The 24626-nt window shown below is 43.3% G+C and overlaps 1 pseudogene; it reads left to right on the top strand.

The window, feature by feature from the left end:
* The first annotated feature begins 551 nt into the window (after positions 1–551).
* On the top strand, positions 552–12635 carry LOC139417538 (uncharacterized; annotated as a pseudogene).
* The last annotated feature ends 11991 nt before the right edge of the window (positions 12636–24626 follow it).

The following is a 24626-nucleotide window of genomic DNA, read 5'->3' as shown; positions in this document are numbered from 1 at the left end:
AAACCTACAGGGGATGGGAGAGAACAAAAAAAGTGTATTTAATGCCATTCAACATCAGTACTGACAGGAGGGAACATTTCAGCTGGAGCATGTCCAGGTTTCTATGGCTTCGTTGAGGCAGGCAGCCCAATTCATTAATTATTTTGAGTAATTTGTATTTTGACCAATCAGATATGCTCTATATATGCTCTGAAAAAGAGCTGATGTGATTGGTTAAAAATATCATAATTGGGCTGCCTGTCTAAACGCATCTCTTGTCTGTGTCTCTGAACCAAACTTCAGTCCTTGCATTGATTACAGAGGGCTGAAAAGGATTACAATTAAGAATCGTTACCCCCTAGCCGATGTCCGCTGCCTTGGAGTTGGCCCTAGGAGCCCAATTCTTCACCAAACTGGACCTCCGCAACGCTTAAAATCTGGAGAGAATCAGGGAGATGAGTCGAAAACTGCCTTTAACACCCCTAGTGGTCACTGAGTATTTAGTCATGACCTTTGGAATATCGAACTCACCGGCAGTCTTTCAAGCATTGATCAATGACACTCATAAGAATATGTTGAACCGGTTCGTATTTGTTTACCTCAACGACATCCTGATCTTCTCCAAAAACCCTCCGGAGCACATACGGCCCTGTCCCACCTCACTCAAGCAGGTTTTTGCAGGAATCCCGAGGCTGACGGCATTCTTAGAGCTCAAGGGACGTTTCACCTCCAAACCTATCCTCGTTCACCCTGATCCAACTCGCCCCTTTGTGGTAGAGGTAGATTCCTTGGACACCGGAGCTGGTGCTGTACTTTCACAGCTGAACGAGGAGGACAAGAAACTGCACCCATGCGCCTTTCTCTCCAAGTGGTTCTCGACCAGCGGAAGGCAACTACGATGTAGGCAACCGGGAGCTCTTGGAGGTTAAGTGGGCCCTTGAGGGCTGGAGACACTGGTTGGAACCACTGCTTTATCTTCTGGTCTCTTCTCTGCGCCTGGGTCCAACTTTACCACATCACAGTTAAAGCATCTCCTAAACCCTTCTCTTAACATGTATGGCCTCATGCATAATCAAGGAGCTGACCAATTACGCAAGACTTTAGTTCTAAATTAACTGAGATTAAATCAACAACTGGATACATTTCTTTATTTCTAAAGTGAAACTATCCTCTGCATTGGAGTATCTCTAGAGACACTCAAATGTTTTAGTACTATATCTCTTGACACAATGATGAAAATAATCATGGCCTCTAAACCTTCAAGCTGCATACTGGACCCTATTCCAACTAAACTACTGAAAGAGCTGCTTCCTGTGCTTGGCCCTCCTATGTTGAACATAATAAACGGCTCTCTATCCACCGGATGTGTACCAAACTCACTAAAAAAGTGGCAGTAATAAAGCCTCTCTTGAAAAAGCCAAACCTTGACCCAGAAAATTAAAAAAACTATCGGCCTATATCGAATCTTCCGTTCCTCTCAAATTTTAGAACAGGCTGTTGCGCAGCAACTCACTGCCTTCCTGAAGACAAACAATGTATACGAAATGCTTCAGTCTGGTTTTAGACCCCATCATAGCACTGAGACTGCACTTGTGAAGGTGGTAAATGACCTTTTAATGGCATCAGACCGAGGCTCTGTATCTGTCCTCGTGCTCCTAGACCTTAGTGCTGCTTTTGATACCATCGATCACCACATTCTTTTGGAGAGAATGGAAACCCAAATTGGTCTACACGGACAAGTTCTGGCCTGGTTTAGATCTTATTTGTCGGAAAGATATCAGTTTGTCTCTGTGAAAGTCCTGTTCTCTGACAAATCAACTGTACATTTCGGTGTTCCTCAAGGTTCTGTTTTAGGACCACTATTGTTTTCACTATATATTTAACCTCTTGGGGATGTCTTTCGAAAACATAATGTTAACTTTTACTGCTATGCGGATGACACACAGCTGTACATTTCAATGAAACATGGTGAAGCCCAAAAATTGGATGGCTGCAAACGTTCTACTTTTAAACTCGGACAAAACAGAGATGCTTGTTCTCTCGCTTGTTCTAGGTCCCAAGAAACAAAGAGATCTTCTGTTGAATCGGACAATTAATCTTAATGGTTGTACAGTCGTCTCAAATAAAACTGTGAAGGACCCCGGCGTTACTCTGGACCCTGATCTCTCTTTTGACGAACATATCAGGACTGTTTCAACGACAGCTGTTTTCCATCTACGTAACATTGCAAAAATCAGAAACTTTCTGTCCAAAAATGATGCATACAAATGTATCCATGCTTTTGTTACTTCTAGGTTAGACTACTGCAATGCTCTACTTTCCGGCTACCCAGATAAAGCACTAAATAAACTTCAGTTAGTGCTAGAATCCTGACTAGAACCAAAACATTTGATCATATTACTCCAGTGCTAGCCTCCCAACACTGGCTTCCTGGCAAGGCAAGGGCTGATTTTAAGGTTTTACTGCTAACCTACAAAGCATTACATTGTCTTGCTCCTACCTATCTCTCTGATTTGGTCCTGCTGTACATACCTACGCGTACGCTACAGTCACAAGACTCAGGCCTCCTAATTGTCCCTAGAATTTCTAAGTAAACAGCTGGAGGCCGGGCTTTCTCCTATAGAGCTCCATTTTTATGGAATGGTCTACCTACCCATGTGAGAGACGCAGACTCGGTCTCAACCTTTAAGTCTTTACTGAAGACTCATCTCTTCAGTGGGTCAAATGATTGAGTGTAGTCAGGCCCAGGAGTGTGAAGGTGAACAGAAAGGCTCTGGAGCAACTGCTGTCTCTGCCTGGCCGGTTCCCCACTTTCCACTGGGATTCTCTGCCTCTAAACCTATTACAGGGGCTGAGTCACTGGCTTACTGGTGCTCTTTCATGCCGTCCCTAGGAGGGGTGTGTCACTTGAGTGGGTTGAGTCACTGATGTGATCTTCCTGTCTGGGTTGGCGCCCCCCCTTGGGTTGTGCCGTGGCAGAGATCTTTGTGGGCTATACTCGGCCTTGTCTCAGGATGGTAAGTTGGTGGTTGAAGATATCCCTCTCGTGGTGTGGGGGCTGTGCTTTGGCAAAGTGGGTGGGGTTATATCCTTCCTGTTTGGCCCTGTCCGGGGTATCATCGGATGGGGCCACAGTGTCTCCTGACCCCTCCTGTCTCAGTCTCCAGTATTTATGCTGCAGTAGTTTATGTGTCGGGGGGCTAGGGTCAGTTTGTTACATCTGGAGTACTTCTCCTGTCTTATCCGGTGTCCTGTGTGAATTTAAGTATGCTCTCTCTAATTATCTTTCTCTCTCTCTGAGGACCTGAGCCCTAGGACCATGCCTCAGGACTACCTGGCATGATGACTCCTTGCTGTCCCCAGTCCACCTGGCCGTGCTGCTGCTCCAGTTTCAACTGTTCTGCCTGTGATTATTATTTTTGATCATGCTGCCTGCGGCTATGGAATCCTGACCTGTTCACTGGACGTGCTACCTGTCTATTATTTAACCATGCTGGTCATTATTGAACATTTGAACATCTTGGCCATGTTCTGTTATAATCTCCACCCGGCACAGCCAGAAGAGGACTAACCACCCCTCATAGCCTGGTTCCTCTCCAGGTTTCTTCTTAGGTTTTGGCCTTTCTAGGTAGTTTTTCCTAGCCAACGTGCTTTAACACCTGCATTGCTTGCTGTTTGGGGTTTTAGGCTGGGTTTCTGTACAGCACTTTGAGATATCAGCTGATGTACGAGAAAATCACATTGTAGGATTTTTTATGAATTTATTTGCAAATTATGGTGTAAAATAATTATTTGGTCACCTACAAACAAGCAAGATTTCTAGCTCTCACAGACCTGTAACTTCTTCTTTAAGAGGCTCCTCTGTCCTCCACTTGTTACCTGTATTAATGGCACCTGTTTGAACTTGTTATCAGTAAAAAAGACACCTGTCCACAACCTCAAACAGTCACACTCCAAACTCCACTATGGCCAAGACCAAAGAGCTGTCAAAGGACACCAGAAATAAAATTGTACACCTGCACCAGGCTGGAAAGACTGAATCTGCAATAGGTAAGCAGCTTGGTTTGAAGAAATCAACTGTGGGAGCAATTATTAGGAAATGGAAGACATAAAAGACCACTGATAATCTCCCTCGATCTGGGGCTCCACGCAAGATCTCACCCTGTGGGGTCAAAATGATCACAAGAACGGTGAGCAAAAATCCCAGAACCACACGGGGGGACCTAGTGAATGACGTGCAGAGAGCTAGGACCAAAGTAACAAAGCCTACCATCAGTAACACACTACGCCGCTAGGGACTCAAATCCTGCAGTGCCAGACGTGTCCCCCTGCTTAGGCCAGTACATGTCCAGGCCCGTCTGAAGTTTGCTAGAGAGCATTTGGATGATCCAGAAGAAGATTGGGAGAATGTCATATGGTCAGATTAAACCAAAATATAACCTTTTGGTAAAAACTCAACTCGTCGTGTTTGGAGGACAAAGAATGCGGAGTTGCATCCAAAGAACACCATACCTACTGTGAAATATGGGGGTGGAAACATCATGCTTTGGGGCTGTTTTTCTGCAAAGGGACCAGGACGACTGATCCGTGTAAAGAAAATAATGAATGGGGCCATGTATCGTGAGATTTTGAGTGTAAACCTCCTTCCATCAGCAAGGGCATTGAAGATGAAACGTGGCTGGGTCTTGCAGCATGACAATGATCCCAAACACACCGCCCGGGCAACGAAGGAGTGGCTTCGTAAGAAGCATTTCAAGGTCCTGGAATGGCCTAGCCAGTCTCCAGATCTCAACCCCATAGAACATCTTTGGAGGGAGTTGAAAGTCTGTGTTCACCAGCAACAGCCCCAAAACATCACTGTTCTAGAGGAGATCTGCATGGAGGAATGGGTCAAAATACCAGCAACAGTGTGTGAAAACCTCGTGAAGACTTACAGAAACCGTTTGACCTCTGCCATTGCCAACAAAGGGTATATAACAAAGTATTGAGATAAACTTTTGTTATTGACCAAATACTTATTTTTCACCATAATTTGCAAATAAATTCATTAAAAATCCTACAATGTGATTTTCTGGATTTTTTTTCTCATTTTGTCTGTCATAGTTGACGTGTACCTATGATGAAAATTACAGGCCTCTCTCATCTTCTTAAGTGGGAGAACTTGCACAATTGGTGGCTGACTAAATACTTTTTCGCCCCACTGTATAGAATCAATCTTTAGGATGTTGTTAAAATAAATCTTCAATAATGTTCCAACCGGAGAATTCCTTTGTCTGTAGAATTGCGATGGAACAGAGCTCACTCTCATGTGAACGAGCGTCACGAGCTCAAGGCATTCTGCCAGACCTCTGACTCATTCCCCTCTCATTCGCCCCCACCTCACAGTAGAAGCATCAAACAAGGTTCTAATGACTGTTGACATCTAATGGAAGCCTTTGGAAGTGCAACATGACCAATATCCCACTGTATCTTCAATAGGGAATGAGTTGAAAAACAACCAACCTCAGATTTCCCACTTCCTGGTTGGATTTTTTCTCAGGTTTTTGCCTGCTATATGTGTTCTGTTATACCCACAGACATCATTCAAACGGTTTTAGAAACTTCAGAGTGTTTTCTATCCAAATATACTAATAATATGCATATTGTAGCTTTTGGGACTGAGTAGCAGGCAGTTTACTCTGGGCACCTCTGGACAACTTATTCAGCCAAGCTACTCAATACTGCCCCCAGCCATAAGAAGATAAAATACTCATCTATGTATCTGTGCCAATATAGTGTCTGTGACAGCACGGGCAGCGCCATTGAGGCTATCTTCATATTAAAGTAGTAACATTTCTTCTTCACTATTGTCTGAGCCCTTCTGATGACCCGATTAGACATGACTTCAACAGGGTCACCAGTAGGGCTCAGCCAATGAAGTTGGTAGTCCCACCCAGTTGACTAAATTCAAATAGTGAAAGTACATGCAAATGCAGCATTTTGGCCATTAGAGGCCAATATCTTTCTCTCTGTCTGGGCTACAATTGTAGACGGTTGCGTAATTATGCTTTTAACCACTTGTGCTGCTAATGAGGGAGTTATATTAACCTGAGCCGAGGTGCCCCGGTCCATGGCCCCTGACATGAATGGATAAAAGCGGTGAGGGCGGAGCACCCTTCTAAAATTGAACAGTAGCCTTACATTTAGGTGTTTGTCCTAACACTACACAGCTGATTCAGATTAACAAAGCTGGATGATTATTTGAATCAGCTTTGTAGGGCTAGGGGAATAAAAATAAAATGTGCAGCCCTTTGGGGTTCAGGTGACTGAGTGTGGGAAGCCTTTGTCATAGGGTAAAAGTTGCATACCGCTGGGCTGTAGGCTGCACACCTTGGGTCAAATATCAGGTTCTGTAGCTGTGTATATTATCGGAACAATTCTGTTCTACAATGATTATTTTCCTTAGCTCAGGGTAAGTAGTAGCAGTTCTAGAAGAGTCTTATGCGACGCAAACATTTGAGTTGTGTTCTTCCTCCTTTTAATCAATCATAATAATTTGTCAAATGCCTTACAGGTTGTTGTGCCTATTGATGGCAACTGTGGGCATACAAGCACAACAGACACCTTCTATAAGTATGCATTTTGCACCCTGCAAATTCAAGCACTAAGTGTTTGATAATATATTTTTTTGATTTTTAATAACTAACCTTTCCCATTCCAGATGACCTCAACGCTGAATGCCTTGGTAACGTTATTCGTTTAAGTGTCGCTCCTCTTTTTGAAGAGGTTGATGCTGTCTTCAGTGAGTTTGCCTCTTATGATTATTTCTCTCCTTTCATAATTCATGGCTTGATATTGGTGTGAACACAATAGTTGACAAGCATCTCCATCCCTTCCAGATGACACACAAATCATAAACCTGACGCCTGGCCTTGCTACTCAGTGTGGATTCAGCTTTAAATTTGATCCCATGGGGAATGCCATGTTTTTTGCTTCTCTTCAAAACTGCTTTTCCCAAAACATGGTAACCCTAAGCACTGTAGTGTTTGCTTGAACTTCAAATGGACAGTTTGCCTTTCAGTGTCACTGCATTTGCAACCCATAATGTAGCAATTTTATTTAACCTCATGGTGAGACCAGGCTCTTTTACAGATGAGCCCTGTATACACAAAGATACAAGTCAATATTTGCATCACTAGATGGAAAAATTTAATAATTGAAAACAAACACATTCTTCAGTAAAAAGGTCCTCAATAAGCCTGAGTTGCCATAGAGGTGCTAATTCATACAATTTTAGAGCATGGAGGTTATTAGAAGTACGGTGCCAGAAACATTGAAGCAGTTTCACTGAATTCTGTGGATATCTCTTCCCTCTAAATTAACGATGACGTAAGGTACAGCAGAAGTTTGGAGGGCTTTCAGAGGGCCAGCCAACTTTCTGATACAGACTGCAGTGATGTGAACTACTGAACTCTTCTCCTGTAGTGTGGCTTCAATACAGTGGCAGCTGCATTCATATAGCTAATTTTGCCACAGTCTAACTTGCATGAATGTCACCTGAATTTTTTGGTTTTTGCTATATAATGAGAGGCTTTTTTCCTTCCCCCTTCATTTTAGGATGAGATGTTCAGCTTGGTCATGCAGTTCAGGCTGCCAGGAAACCACATGACTGACGTGTATAGAGTGGGCAAAACCTGTCGCTACACCCCTTGGACCTCCCGAGAGATTCTGTGCGACCGCAACTACATGGAGGCAAGTGAGCAGAGCATGCCCCAATGGACATGTTTACAGTCGCGCTTGTTGTACTGCCTGTATAAATGATCTGTCTAGAGCTACAACTGTCGTGTTTCATTTCTTCTGCGACACAACGTAGAGGTCTTGTCTCTCTCTCTCTCTCTCTCAATTCCACTCGCCTCTTCAAAATGCACATAGGACAACTTTAGAGGTGAGGAATCTTGGACTATTCTCAATGCATTTTAAGGATGCGAGTGGACAGATTGAGAACTGGCCATTGATTTCCTATTGTATGGGAGGGAGAAAATGCATATGGAATAATGGCCTTCCTTCTCTAGGTGTCTGTCAGAAGGACTCTTCCAGACATCCAAACCGTCCCCGAACACCCCACTGGGGGCCCGAAAGCAAGGAGCGCCAACTTCCGGAGAGGAGCTGAGGTAGCCATAGTTCAGTTTCTGTAATTTCACTACAACATGACAGGATGGCGCTAAACAAAATGTGAGTTTGACAATTTTGTTTAATTCATGTTTCCATTTCCTGAGACAGGCTGTTGCTTCAGGATACAAAATGACAGCAGTCGTCTTTAGTCCTAGCAAGAAGGTCATGAATGTGGATGAGGTCCAAAGAAAGGGCTATGCAATAGCCAACACTCCCACACGGCTGGTGTTAAGAAGCCCTCATAATGCAGAGGAGACATACCTCCAGAATGTAAGCTGACCTCCATGAACTGGGTCATGTTCAGTAGAGCAAACATTTGGAAACGGTGGCCCTACCTGAACTCCGCAACATATTGTTGATACGGTGTGCCCTACTGAATACGGCCCTGGTGTGGTTGCCCCCTGAACAGGTAGCTGGGGTTCCGATGCGGGTGCTCTCAACCTCAAACTTCTTTGAGCAGAAGTGGCTGGTTACTCGAGTAGATGCCACGGCTGTTTGTCCAACACCAGGTTGAGTGCAATTTAAGATCCTATAAGCCCAGTTCTTAATTGGCTCCAGACAATACTTTCATGTAGCGTTCTGTTGGGAAAATGTTTTGGGGTGAACTTTCCAAATAATGGCAGTTTTCAGTTGCAAAATGTTCTGTTATGATGTGCACTTGGCTTCTTGTTTCACTGCAGAGGCAGTGGCCTTTACTCCAGAAGTGATCACCTGGTACATGCCCAAGCACATAGACCCACTTTTCTCCTCTGATGCCTTCACTATGTTGGAGGTGTACATGGGAATTGACGCTAAGAGGCTGGACACTGAGGAAATGGCTGCCAGAAACTACTCGGTTTTAGTCACAGAGGCTCATATTATTGTTGAAATTCCGGTGGGGGCGGTTGGCGGCTATTTCAAGGTCAGCGTTGGATGAGTAAAATGTTCCTGTTTAATTTCTAAATCTAATTTGTAGAGCCTTTTTTACTGCAGCAGTAACCCTTTGCCATCTCTCATGGGTAAACTCCTAAACTTAGTCTTGTGTAAAATGTTTCTTATTGCGCAATTGTCTGCTTAATCAGTCTAATATACAATGGATTGCAAAATTGTGTGAATGTTGCATAAAATGACACTTAAACATACTCTACCGCTTGTCTTTGCAGTTTGTCCTTTAGCCACTTGAAATTTGAGACCAAATATCCACACTAAAGTATTGTTTACCTGACTTTTTAGATAGCCGGTAGCTTTGCCACTGTCAACTGAATGCAAGCAACACTCGGCTGCTGTTTACATACTGTGCAAGTGTTTACTTTGCGTGTCAGTTGCTTTGAAAATGCACACCGCCGGAAATGCAAGTTGACAACCATACACCTACCAGCTCTAAAGTCTGGTAAACAATACTTTCCTTTGGATATTTTGTCTTAAATTACGAGCGGCTAAAAGACAAACTGTAAAGACAAGCGATAGAATTGTATTTAACATTCTGGCTTATAAAGAACATTTACCTGTTTTTGCACTCCAATTGTGTATTACAGCCTGACTGCATCACTCGTCTCCCTTACAGAGCCATATTCAGGATGACCAGTACTTTGTCACTTACACCATTGAGCCCATGCTTGAGTTGCTGTGGATCGAGGAGGTCGCACACGAGGACACCAGCTATAAAGTCCTCTTCCCTATCACAACACCTCCGATGGCCAGGCCTCCACAAGTTCGCAACTGGTTGCATCTGGTTTAGTTAAATAGTGCCTACGGTAATTTGGGATGCCTGGGTTGTTCATTAGGTACAAAAAAGAAGAAAATGTACTGAAACGGGTAGGCAATACCTGGACTTACCCAATAACAAATGTCAATTTTCAACTTCCATCGTACCGCATTTCAAAATGTTTTTCTTTGTTTGCCAATGAACACACGCCCTTAGACACAGTTCCTGAGCAGGCAGTGTTTGTGCTTGAGTTGGGGACCTTCAACCTTGATGTGGAGCTGCTGAACATCACCTTTCCCACCATGGTGCTAACTGTTGCAGAGTGCAACGCAAGAGGCTTCAATGTTCAGGAGCAGAGATCCCCAGACAACACCTTGAAGACCTTCAGGATGGAGGTGCCCTTCTCAGACCCGGTGGTCTTTAAGGTGTGTTTCTGTTAAATGCAAAGCCACACGCAGTAATTTGTACATGCCCTAATAAGTGGGCCACCAACAAAATATAAATGGCACAAATGTACTTTGTATCCCTCATTTACTCAAGTTTTTTCATTATTTTGGCAGTTGTATGCATTCACTTTCCAATAGTGCTTGATTTAGAGGAATGAGGGCAACATTTAAGTATATAGTTTGTTTTAATAGTCCCCATATGTACTTAGTTGTCACTTGATGTTGACTAGAGTTCTGTTACAACAATAATGCTGACCAATTGACCAATGCTTTTAACTTCACTATAGAGAAGGGCGGAACAAGGTGTCACAACCTTCACTCTTCAGCTGATCTACGGCCTGGTCATCTTTCCAGAGTATGAGCCTTTCTCTCACTCTGCCGTTGTGGACACTGTACTGCTGGACATTGGTATGTCTCTGGACTACGCCAAACTACTCTTCAATGGTTTCCTCTCATTAATGATTGCCCTGAAAGGAAATTGGCAGTGAAAGCCCAACTAGCCATACTGTAGGTTTTTCCTATGCGGTCTCTCTACACAGAAAATGTTAAGCTTTAGAGTATTTGGACCCAGTTGTCCTGTTCCTGATTTTCCAGGATCGTGTTTATTCAGTCCCACTGAAGTAGTACGTACCTTCCTGTTTTTTGTGCTTAATGAACACAACCCTGTTTGTCCTTGTAGTGCCATCCTCAGTCACTGGCAACTGTGATCAGGAGAACTTCCACATCACTGTGGACTACAGGAACCAAGAGCCCTTTTTCGTGGTCTTGGTTGGCAAGCGGCTGCTTAACCATGAGCTTGCTCAACAGTATTTAACAGAGGGCGACGCAGACCTCACCATCACGTTGCCCTTCTCTTCGCCGGACGCAGTGTTTGAGGTACGACGCTCTCCCAAAACATGTTAACCTAAATTGCTGCAGCTAGCCTTGCTTTCCTTACCCTGATTACATGCATACAATAATGGACTAATGAACTCCCCCATTGGTTCCCAGTCGGTTCACTCGTCCTCTGTCAGGAGCAGACTGGATGTGGCTCAGTTGAATCCTTACAACAACATGACCATCAAATACTTTTCCCTGGCTTGCAGCTTCCTCAAAACGCTCACTGGTTGGTTCTCAAACAATTACTTCCGATCAATAGTCGTTTGACATGGTTACCAAGCCTGGGTTCCTTGCAAATACTGTGAGTCTAATAGTAGTGCCAGATGGGCATGGTTTGCACTTTTGGTGCTATTCCATTGGTTCTACTGTGCTCGGCAAGCTCAATTAAGTGTAACAAATACAGAAGCCAGGTCTGATGGCTACCTGTCTTTTGCTCCCCCACCTACAAGAGTGTTTCTCTAACCGAACGATGACTGCGCTGGCGCTGAAGGTGGAGTCTGCTCCCGGTCTGAACCCCGGTCAGCTGACCCCACCTGTGGTCCCACCTACAGCGACGATCGCTTCGCCTACTTCCACTTCACTGTGAACTCCTGTGGCACCACCAGGAAGGTAAAATGACTATTACCCTGAGGTGATGGGTACTGTGTATTTACGGACTGTTTGCTTCTGCAGGCTGTAATAAGCAATTCCCCTCTACTACGTATTTTATTAATAATGTCATGCTGTATGAGAACGAAATCTCCTTGCCTGATGAACATGAGGTGAAGCTGAATGCCACGATGTCTTCAGAGGAGGAATATCAGTAAGTGCATTACGCATCACAATTGTAGCTATTAGCTGTTACATGGTGTTTTTTTTCCTTCACCAATTGCTCAATACTTTGTATACAGGGAAAATGTGCCTCTACTACCAGTGTCCACTCCACTGCTTAAAGTTCCCCTATTGACGTTGCCTACATCCCTCTTTTTTAGGTTAAAGGTTTACTGCAACTATGTGGCCAACATCACTCGCACATTAGCCTTCCTGACCAGGCCGCGTGACAACGAGCCTTTTGCCGAGACTGGGACGGGTCGACTAATGGTCAGAATGAGACTCGCTCAGGGTAAGCGTGCACAAATTCAGAATTTCAACTTGACCCCTAGCCTCTAAAAGAATCTTGGAAGGTCTCCTTTACAAAACCATTCCCAAAAATGTAAGCCTTATGATATTACTCTTGCGTTCTGAGATCTACAGGTGTGGCTATGGAGTAAAGGTGAGGCGCTGATTTGGGAATTTGTCAGAAGCCTCTGGTGGGGGAGGTAGTGTTGGCTATAAAAGGCTTGTGTTCATCGGGGCACAACAGGATATGATAAACGAGCGTTTCTTAATGGACAAGTTCAGATGGTGCCCACTGAACATGACCCCCGGTTGTCTTGTTCTGTGTTCCAGACGCCTCGTATAACACGTTCCACCAGGAGGACTATCCAGTGGTGAGGTACCTGAGACAGTTGTTTTAGGGCCTAAACAAGTGTTAATCAACAGGTTGCCAATTACTCAGGAACCACACCTATCATGCTTGGCAGGCCATTTACTTTGGTTACCGTGGCTATGCCCCCATCCATAGGTCATGAGTGGTCACAATGCTTAAAAACGATGTGAGCCGTGTGCGGTCTGTCACCAGATCTCCACCCAATTTAACACTTATGGGAGATTCTGGCGCGTACGATCACATGCTTGTTATCACGGAGTGGTCCCTGCAGCGTATCATTGGAACGGAAAATATGCTGCAACAAACGACTCTAAACCGCGTTGTCTGAAAAGCATCTAAACAATGTTTTGTACTGATTAAAAATAAAGGTTTTCACAACTTTATTCCACCTTTGCTTGTAAAATATATAAATGGAAATGTTATGTTGTCGAAATAAGGTTGACTTGTTTTATAATGTGATGCGGTACAAGGGTGCCATGTAAATCTAGTTAAAATATAGCAGCCATGTTTGTCAAGCAAGAACTCCCAGGATGCCGTTCACTGCGCCCGTTTCCTGAGGTCTTAACTTAGCTTGGCCACTTCAGCATGTGACAAATCTTTGTACTTGTTACGGCGTACACATGACAAGTAGTTTACAGGTAACTAATCAAAAAGCTAATTGTCACCTCTGAAAATACAACCGTAGCACGAAAGCTAAACAGAATTGCAAGATATAGCTCAATCCATTTTTGGTGGTGTAAGTCCTTGGGGGAAGGTATTATGGAGAGGTTGATGCAGGAAATCTTACTAAGATGGGCTATTTATCAACAAATAGCGGGGCAGACACTTTTTCTAAGCTAAATACCCCTGGAAAGGGGGGTCTGTTCTGGCAACCCTGAGGTACCATAGTTTACACTCTGATGCCGTGTTCAAATCAACTAATGACTTCAGTGCGTTCAAGACAATGGGGGTACTCCAGTTGAGATCACCATAAGTCTGACTGACGCTTACGTGATAACCTGACTGCATTGTATGCTGTTAGCTCATATTCAGTACCACCTTCAAAAGTGTTTTACACACGTGTCCATTACAATCTAGGCAAGAATCAGAACGCATGAATATAACGTTAAGTACATTATAATTACGGTACACTACAGTAGAAACGAGAACACGTTACGCAGAAAATAAGGCACTTTGATAGGAATTCACGCATGTCCACAGTTATTTGTAAGGAAGGCAATAAATGTGCAAGGCCTGTATACTTGATCTGGGGAAGTGCTTGGACTTTCTTTTGAAGGAAATGGGCTACTTTTATGAATGAGGCAAAATTAGAACAAAATTAGCAGGTAGTGTGCTTTGGTCTGAGGTTAGTGCGGGTTAACTGTCCACATGTTGGAACGGTGAGTGCATTCTGACATCACGTGCATAAAATCAACTCCCACTGGGGCGACTGAAGATAGCTATTTCGAACTTGCGTGTGAAAAGGTTTGGCGTTACCTACACCTTTTTACTCAATGTTAGCATTTTGGTTTGGTACAGTTGTGTTCAGCCAAACTGATGGTCAGTCGAATGGAAATCAAGAGCGGCTGGCAAGCTTGGCTTGCCTTTCCGATTGGTTTCAAACTGTTAATACTGACTGAATACTTATTGGTTTTGGATTAAATTCGGGCACAAGTGACCTCTTGTGTTTAAAAACAGTTATTGCACTTAACATAAAGGATGGTTCAGACGCCTGTGCAGCATGGATGTTTGAAACTGAATAGGATCAGTTGACAGGATCCCCAGAAGTTGATGCCGCTTTCAATGGAATTTCCTGTCCTAGTTGCAAAACATGAACAAAAACCACGGTCAAGTGTAGCAGCATCTTGCTAACCTTATTTAGCTAGCTAATGTTCATATTTAAAATGTTACTACATTTTTGATTTGGGTGAGCACTTTGCCACAGATTTTTCCTACATTGTAATGGGCTACAATGACTTTGCCCATGATTATTCACACTGCAAATGTTTGGCCCTGTCCCTGTCCGGGGGTGTCCTCGGATGGGGCCACAGTGTCTCCTGACCCCTCCTGTCTCAGCCTCCAGTATTTATGCTGCAGTAGTTTGTGTCGGGGGGCTAGGGTCAGTTTGTTATATCTGGAGTACTTCTCCTGTCCTATTCGGTGTCTTGTGTGAATCTAAGTGTGCGTTCTCTAATTCTCTCCTTCTCTTTCTTTCTCTCTCTCTCGGAGGACCTGAGCCCTAGGACCATGCCCCAGGAATACCTGACATGATGACTCCTTGCTGTCCCCAGTCCACCTGACTGTGCTGCTGCTCCAGTTTCAACTGTTCTGCCTTATTATTATTCGACCATGCTGGTCATTTATGAACATTTGAAAATCTTGACCATGTTCTGTTATAATCTCCACCCGGCACAGCCAGAAGAGGACTGGCCACCCCACATAGCCTGGTTCCTTTCTAGGGAGTTTTTCCTAGCCACCGTGCTTCTACACCTGCATTGCTTGCTGTTTGGGGTTTTAGGCTGGGTTTCTGTACAGCACTTTGAGATATCAGCTGATGTACGAAGGGCTATATAAATAAATTTGATTTGATTTGAAATGGCACTTTTATTTTGCGGGTGCCTTTTCAGTATCTGGGTACATGTTACACCAAGCAGTGTAGTGAAGCAACTTATTGTTCAAAACCATTCATTTGTGGGATCGGGTTTGCAAAATGCTATCAAATCATGTAATTTTACAATTTCTATGAAATGGTAGCAACCTAAATTTGGCCATGTGGACACGGAGTAACTTTGCAGCTGTTTATTAAATCAGCAAGTCATAGCGGTTTATACAACATTTTCAGCCTTTTTTTATCATAGGAAAAGAAACAACATTCACATGGCTGTGCACGAAATGGGCACTTCAGCTGCAACTATATCGTTGTGCCAAATCCTGGATTTGTACTGGTGTGGGTGTTTGTCTCAATGTAACGTCTTCAGATTTCACAAATCCCTTTTTGCTAATATCTAGCAGTTAATCAGTAAATGATAAACCTCCCGAAGATGCAAATTAAAGAAGTAGGCCTAAACTGTCAATGCGTAGGTCACTTTGTAGAGTAGAGCTGTGCCCATCACAGAAGTCCTCCACGTGTGAATCCAATGAAAAGGTGTAGAATTTATTTTGTGACCAATTTTTCAGACAGCGGAAGAATTGCTCTGGCGCATTGCATGAAATCCTTAATTAAAATGAAGTACTTATTTTGAAAAATATGATTGCCTTGACTGTCTATTCGGCAACTTTAGTTAAACCAGGGCAATTGATCAATATTCAGGTCCCCTGTAGTTTGACCATTCTGGATAATTTAGAATTAAGAACCATTTAGAGTGACATCTCACCTCACCTCATCTCAAGGTAATTGACTATACTTGTTTGACATCCGTTACTTAACAAGCCATTGCAGTAGACCAAAATATTGTTGAAGGAAAGCCTAATTTCTGTACTTTAAAATAAATAAAACATTTACCAAATCAGATTCATCCAGGTCTGATGGGCCAAAATATCAGAAATAAAACCAACAAACCACTGTCGTGTCGTGACCTTGAATTATCTGAGGACTGTTTAATTGTTAGCCGACTCTAAATTAATCATGTTAGGATTTGGGGTGCCGGAAGCGGTTTTAAAGTTACCGTCTCCCGACTAAACTCTAGACGGTATAAATCTATTACATTGATGGGCAACTTATTAACCATTACATCGTATCCTCCTTGCAGCTGCAAAATTAAATTGCGAAAATCGCTATTTAGCAAGTTACCAGACTAGCTAGTGTTAGGATAATTAATTTGTAATTAGTCTTTTAGGGACTCCTGAGAACCAACAAACCAGGATGTTGTCTTGTGAAACAGTGGATGTAAAGAATCCAGCTGGCTAAAGCATTGACTGCACAATTGTAAGCTTGCCTTGCAATGCAGCTGAAGTAATATGGCTAGCTAACTATTTACTTGTGTTGGATTAAACTGTTGCCGCTCTGGGTATGGACCCTAAAACGTAAAGTTCTGAACTAATATTCATACCAATCTATGAACCTCAAGTCTGAATGTCATTACTGAAGCCTAGAGTAGAATATACCTTTATTGTGCCAAGGATGCAAGACCTACATACACATGTATTTTAGTTATTGCCACGTATCAGATTCCCATATTGTAGCCTGTACATTGAATATATTCACCGATCATGTACTCTTCTTTGGCAAATAAAGGTGCAGTTCAGGTATGACATTCTTTTTCAGTCATATCAAACGATGCTGTCTCATGTGTTACAATTATACACTTAAACAGCGTTTACTGATCCTGGGATATGATTACACATTGCAACTATACAATAGACTAAACACGATTGATTTGTAATTCATATACGAGAGAACCTATGCATATCTAATTCCATTAATCTGAAGACACAGGATAGTATTTCAACCAGTGGAGAATGTGAACCGCTTTATTGAAAGAAGTGCATTTTAATTGTAATTTAAGATCACTCTTAAGCGGGCAGGTGGGTAGAGCGTTGGACTAGTAACCAGAAGGTTGCAAGATCGAATCCCTGAGCTGAAAAGGTAAAAATTTGTCCGTCTGCCCCTGAACATGGCAGTTCCTAAGCCGTCATTCTTATCTGACATGCCTAGTTAAAGGGTAACTACACCCCAAAATCGATAGGTCTTCATTTTTTTCCCAGACCTCAAGTGGTTTCCTGCTAGGGTTTTAAACTTTGTACTGGACAGAACATCCAATCGTGTTATATTTCTATTAAAATTTTTTTTTTTTTTGGAGGGGGAGCAATCAGGCAAAACAGTGAAGGGATTTTACAGGGCCCTAATGGACTACAGACATTGACGGTCTCCTAGCCTAAAAACAAATGCTGAATGCACTGCCTAGATTTTGAGGTAAATGCACTGTCCATTATTTGATCAGGGCAGGGAAGCACTAACAAACTGCATTTAGTCCAATAAAAATACATTATTAGCGTGATAAATAAAAGGGAGTTGCTCCACCATGACACAAGAGAACCCTCTGCTGGAGAAAAATGCTTACAGCACCTGGTATTCCCAGGTGGTCTCCCATCCAAGTACTAACCAGGCCCGACCCTGCTTAGCTTCCAAGATTTAGGCTGGTATGGCCGTAAGCAAAGGCAATCTTTTGGTACACTAAAGTCAACGAGTCGCTTACTCATAGGGGGACAGAGAAATGTCCACCTTGTGACACACACTGAAAAAGCTCAAACCTTGCTTGCATTTCCAGATCATACATTTCACTCTTGTGGGGGAAAAAAAGAGGGCATATCCTAGGTTCATACTTATGACAACTTCATGGACTAGGGCCCTATAAAATACGACGCGCCCACACGGAATCACGAAATACAGACATTAAACCGAAATTCAACAATATTAAAAAATGCTTTGAACTAAGGAGGAAATTAACTCAATCCCTTCAACTTGTTAGAAAATCCATTCATTTGCCCAAGTGAATCATAAGACATGAACAAAATGCATCAGTGATGCATTGTATTTCCACGCAAAAGTAAAGAAAAAAAATTAACACAATTATCCACTAAAACCAATTAATAATTAAATACAAGTTTTCCATTTGATAGAATTTCAATAAAAGTACTCCCCCCACACAGTTTCCTCCACCGTATCTATATCGTTCTCTAAAATACTCAACAAAACTCCACACTCACAATTTTCCCTTCATAATGTCCTAAATTCCTTAATCTTATTGCATATTTTTAAAAATATTTTTTATTTATTTCACCTTTATTTAACCAGGTAGGCAAGTTGAGAACAAGTTCTAATTTACAATTGCGACCTGGCCAAGACAAAGCAAAGCAGTTCGACACATACGACACAGTTACACATGGAGTAAAACAAACCGTCAACAATACAGTAGAAACAAGTCTGTATGTGTACTCTCATGTAAGCAAATGAGGTGAGATAAGGGAGGTAAAGGCAAAAAAAGTCCATGGTGGCAAAGTAAATACAATATAGCAAGTAAAACACTGGAATGGTAGATTTGCAGTGGAAGAATGTGCAAAGTAGAAATAAAAATAATGGGGTGCAAAGGAGCAAAATAAATAAATAAAATAAAATAAATACAGTAGGGACAGAGGTAGTTGCTTGGGCTAAATTATTGGTGTGCTATGTACAGGTGCAGTAATCTGTGAGCTGCTCTGACAGCTGGTGCTTAAAGCTAGTGAGGGAGATAAGTGTTTCCAGTTTCAGAGATTTTTGTAGTTCGTTCCAGTCATTGGCAGCAGAGAACTGGAAGGAGAGGCGGCCAAAGAAAGAATTGGTTTTGGGGGTGACCAGAGAGATAAACCTGCTGGAGCGCGTGCTACAGGTGGGTGATGCTATGGTGACCAGCGAGCTGAGATAAGGGGGGACTTTACCTAGCAGGGTCTTGAATATGACATGGAGCCAGGGAGTTTGGCGACGAGTATGAAGCGAGTGCCAGCCAACGAGAGCGTACAGGTCGCAATGGTAGGTAGTATATGGGGCTTTGGTGTCAAAACGGATGGCACTGTGATAGACTGCATACAATTTGTTGAGTAGGGTATTGGAGGCTATTTTGTAAATGACATCGCCGAAGTCGAGGATTGGTAGGATGGTCAGTTTTACAAGGGTATGTTTGGCAGCATGAGTGAAGGATGCTTTGTTGCTAAATAGAAAGCCAATTCTAGATTTAACTTTGGATTGGAGATATTTGATGTGGGTCTGGAAGGAGAGTTTACAGTCTAACCAGACACCTAGGTATTTGTAGTTGTCCACATATTCTAAGTCAGAGCCGTCCAGAGTAGTGATGTTGGGCAGGTGCAGGCAGCGATCGGTTGAAGAGCATGCATTTAGTTTTACTTGTTTTTAATTGGAGGCCACGGAAGAGGAGTTGTATGGCATTGAAGCTTGCCTGGAGGGTTGTTAACCGTGTCCAAAGAAGGGCCAGAAGTATACAGAATGGTGTTGTCTGCGTAGAGGTGGATCAGAGACTCGCCAGCAGCAAGAGCGACATCATTGATGTATACAGAGAAGAGTGTCGGTCCAAGAATTGAACCCGGTGAGGCAATCATTTGAGAAACCAAGGCTGTCGAGTCTGCCGATGAGGATGTGGTGATTGACAGAGTCGAAAGCCTTGGCCAGATCAATGAATACGGCTGCACAGTAATGTTTCTTATCGATGGCGGTTAAGATGTTGTTTAGGACCTTGAGCGTGGCTGAGATGCACCCATGACCAGGTCTGAAACCAGATTGCATAGCGGAGAAGGTATGGTGGGATTCGAAATGGTCAGTAATCTGTTTGTTGACTTGGCTTTCGAAGACCTTATAAAGGCAGGGCAGGATAGGTCTGTAGCAGTTTGGGTCAATCCAGAGGCGCCACTCACTGCAGACTCGACCATCAGTCCAGTGGCGTCCTCTAGTCCGTGGTCGGCAGTGAGGGTTCCCACTCCAGAGACATTAAGTAAGTGGGAAGTGGAGCGGGGTCCACGTCCTGAGCCAGAGGGAGGGAGACTCTGGCGGATCCGGACGGTGACCCGTCGCGGTAGGTTCCGGACGGTGACCCGTCGTGGTAGGTTCCGGTCTGCGGCCGGACGCTCTGGATTGGGTACTGTTGCCGGACGCTCTGGACTGGTGAGGCGCACTGTCTGCCTGGTGCGTGGTGCCGGTACTGGTGGTACTGGGCCGAGGGACACGCACCTCAGGGCGAGTGCGGGGAGGAGGAACAGGGCATACTGGACTGCCGAGGCGCACCATAGGCCTGGTGCGTGGTGCCGGCACTGGTGGTACCGGGCTGGAGACCCGCACCTCAGGGCGAGTGCGGGGAGAAGGTACTGGGCTGTGGAGGCGTACTGGAGGTCTGGCGCATGGTGTTTGAACTGGTGGTACTGGATAGACCGAACCGTGAAGACACACTGGAGGTCTTGAGCTAATGGCCTGCACAACCCGTCCTGGCTGGATGGTGACTCTAGCCCGGCACGTGCGGGGCGCAGGCACAGGACGTACTGGGCTGTGCAAACATACGGGAGACACAGTGCGCAATGCCGGCGCAGGATATCCTGGCCCGAGGAGACACACTGGCTGTCTGGAGAGCAGGGCTGGCACCATCTGCCCTGGCTGGATCCTCACCCTAGCCCGGCAGATGCTGGGAGCTGGGATATAGCGCACCGGGCTAAGCACGCGTACTGGGGACACCGTGCGCTCCACCGCATAACACGGTGCCTGACCAGTACGACGCCCGCCACGGTAAGCACGAGGAGTTGGCTCAGGTCTCCTAACTCCTCGCCCCGCCCCCCAAAAAATATTGGGGCTACCTCTCGGGCTTCCGTGCTAGCCTTGTACCCATATACCGTCACCGTTCCTCCGGTGCACTCTCCACCTGCTTCCATGGCAGGGTCTTGGCCCCTGCCATTACCTCCACTCAGGTCCAGGATGTTTTACCGTCCAGTATTTCTTCTTGAGTCCTAGATTCCACAAAGCGCTGTTCCTCCTTATCACGCTGCTTGGTCCTCTTAAGGTGGGTTATTGTCACGTTCGTCGTATGGAGGAGACCAAGGCGCAGCGTGATGTGAATACATGATATTTTAATGAAGACGAAGAACACTTAACAAACTACAAAACAACAACCTGACCGTGAAGCTATATAAAACTAGTGCAGACACAGGCAACTAGACATAGACAATAACCCACGAAATACCCAAAGAAGATGGCTGCCTAAATAAGGTTCCCAATCAGAGACAACGATAAACAGCTGCCTCTAAATGAGAACCAATCTAGGAAACCATAGACATACATAAACTCCCTAGATAATATACACCCCCATAAACATACAAAACCCCTAGACAGTACAAAACGCATACATCACCATGTCACACCTTGACCTAACCAAAATAATAAAGAAATCAAAGAATACTAAGGTCAGGGCGTGACACCTAGTTCTTTTGACCACCTCTTTATTTATTAAAATCACCCACTACCCAGGAATACATCTTAAAATATTTTCTTGTACATATTCTCCAGTTATTTTACTTATCACATCATCTACTTCAACCACATTATCGTATATTGCCTGAAATGGAAGGAACCCCGGAAATAACTAATATGTTATATCACCAATCTGCCTCATCCCAGCCCTCATAAAATATTTACGAAACAACATATTATATTTTATCTTTGGATTTAAAAATATTGGCTGATTTTAAAATATTTTTTTAAATGGTACATTCATAATAAGTATTTGGTAAAAACTGCCCCCAGTTACTTCTCCATGTTACCCTTTGCACTTGAGGCTTTTCCATATACTTTTAAACACTCCATCACCCTTTTAACACTTCCCTCATCTCTAACAGCTTATCCTTTGTTTTCAATATACAGTGCCTTGTGAAAGTATTCGGCCCCCTTGAACTTTGCGACCTTTTGCCACATTTCAGGCTTCAAACATAAAATGAAATGTTTTCCCATTCCTCCTTGCAAAACAGCTCGAGCTCAGTGAGGTTGGATGGAGAGCATTTGTGAACAGCAGTTTTCAGTTCTTTCCACAGATTCTTGATTGGATTCAGGTCTGGACTTTGACTTGGCCATTCTAACACCTGGATATGTTTATTTTTGAACCATTCCATTGTAGATTTTGCTTTGTTTTGGATCATTGTCTTGTTGGAAGACAAATCTCCGTCCCAGTCTCAGGTCTTTTGCAGACTCCATCAGGTTTTCTTCCAGATTGGTCCTGTATTTGGCTCCATCCATCTTCCCATCAATTTTAACCATCTTCCCTGTCCCTGCTGAAGAAAAGCAGGCCCAAACCATGATGCTGCCAGCACCATGTTTGACAGTGGGGATGGTGTGTTCAGGGTGATGAGCTGTGTTGCTTTTACGCCAAACATAACGTCTTGCATTGTTGCCAAAAAGTTCAATTTTGGTTTCATCTGACCAGAGCACCTTCTTCCACATGTTTGGTGTGTCTCCCAGGTGGCTTGTGGCAAACTTTAAACAACACTTTTTATGGATATCTTTAAGAAATGGCTTTCTTCTTTCCACTTCCATAAAGGCCAGATTTGTGCAATGTACGACTGATTGTTGTCCTATTGACAGTCTCCCACCTCAGCCGTAGATCTCTGCAGTTCATCCAGAGTGATCATGGGCCTCTTGGCTGCATCTCTGATCAGTCTTCTCCTTGTATGAGCTGAAAGTTTAGAGGGACGGCCAGGTCTTGGTAGATTTGCAGTGGTCTGATACTCCTTCCATTTCAATATTATCGCTTGCACAGTGCTCCTTGGGATGTTTAAAGCTTGGGAAATCTGTTTGTATCCAAATCCAGCTTTAAACTTCTTCACAACAGTATCTCGGACCTGCCTGGTGTGTTCCTTGTTCTTCATGATGCTCTCTGCGCTTTTGACGGACCTCTGAGACTATCACAGTGCAGGTGCATTTATACGGAGACTTGATTACACACAGGTGGATTGTATTTATCATCATTAGTCATTTAGGTCAACATTGGATCATTCAGAGATCCTCACTGAACTTCTGGAGAGAGTTTGCTGCACTGAAAGTAAAGGGGCTGAATAATTTTGCACGCCCAATTTTTCAGTTTTTGATTTGTTAAAAAAGTTTGAAATATCCAATAAATGTCGTCCCACTTCATGATTGTGTCCCACTTGTTGTTGATTCTTCACAAAAAAATACAGTTTTATATCTTTATGTTTGAAGCCTGAAATGTGGCAAAAGGTCGCAAAGTTCAAGGGGGCCGAATGCTTTCGCAAGGCACTGTATACTGGAAGATTCATGAAAGATACTACTAGCTCATTTACAATCATATTTTTCACCATGATCCTTGTATCTTTTATCATTAAACCATCCATTAAACGTTCCTTCCTTTTCCATTTCTCATTGTAACTTCGTACTTTCTTTCTCCTTTCATTTTATAACCCACCACCTCTCCGCACACATCCTTAATTGCTCATAGTAATTCCATCGTCATCACCTTTTCTTCTCCCACCAACTCCACTGCCACTGTAAATTCTTTGCCATATTTCATTACTCCATGTTTCTTCCATTTAGAATTTTCTTTGTCCTTGTCCATTCCGTTCGTCGTTGCCATGTTTTCCGTCATAGAAATATAAAAAGAGACCTCAACTCTCCCCCAAGCAGCAAAACTTCAAGGGGGGAAAAACAAACCAAACTTAAACTTATTCAAATACAAAAATCTAAATTATACTTCGAAAAACGTTGAAAAATAACCAAAAAAGCTCTCAAGTAAACACTCTCGAGCAAACACACACTCATTCACAGCTCAATCACCTACACCTGTCTCACTTTCCAAACAGGAAGTGCTCACTCAGGTCTGGTAAGCGAGAGAACATCTCTTGGTACAATACATAAAGTCAAAGTGAGTCTGATTAACAGACTTTGCATTTTCACATACGTATTAGATAAGCAGCTTCAACTTTGGGTCACTCAAAAAGTGGAAGAAATTACATATACTGTAGCCATCACTTTGTAGCACAGATAGTTGGACGAAATACAAACAAACCTTGCTTGCAACAAAAGGAACAATTATCCTATTAATAGGACCGTGGAGACTAGCCCATACAAGATGCATTTAGTCAAATAAACATTCAGTATCAAATGAATACTACAAGGCAGTGTTGCCGATGAAATTATGTGGTGGACAAAAAGCTTACACCACCTGGTATTCCCAGGTGGTCTCCCATCCAAGTACCAACCAGGCCCGACCCTGCTTTGCTTCTGAGATCTGACGAGATAGGGCGTACTTTTAAAATAATTTTTCAAATGAAAAACAGACAATATTACAGCATTTCAATCATAATTAAAGGATGAACAATTCACCCTTTTACAAAATCAGACAAATATACAATCAATTAATATTTAAATCACACACTAAATCCAATTAGTTATTAAACACAAGTTTTCCATTTGATAACATTCCAAAAAATTTACGCAACCCAAGCCATAATCATACACCTAAACCAACGATCTGTCTGGTCAATGAATTATCACTTTCCACAAAAA

This window comes from Oncorhynchus clarkii, chromosome 9 (assembly GCF_045791955.1).
Source record: "Oncorhynchus clarkii lewisi isolate Uvic-CL-2024 chromosome 9, UVic_Ocla_1.0, whole genome shotgun sequence".
Lineage (NCBI taxonomy): Eukaryota > Metazoa > Chordata > Actinopteri > Salmoniformes > Salmonidae > Oncorhynchus > Oncorhynchus clarkii.
The sequence above is the reverse complement of the archived record's forward strand: the minus strand, read 5'-3'. Positions and strand labels throughout refer to the sequence as shown.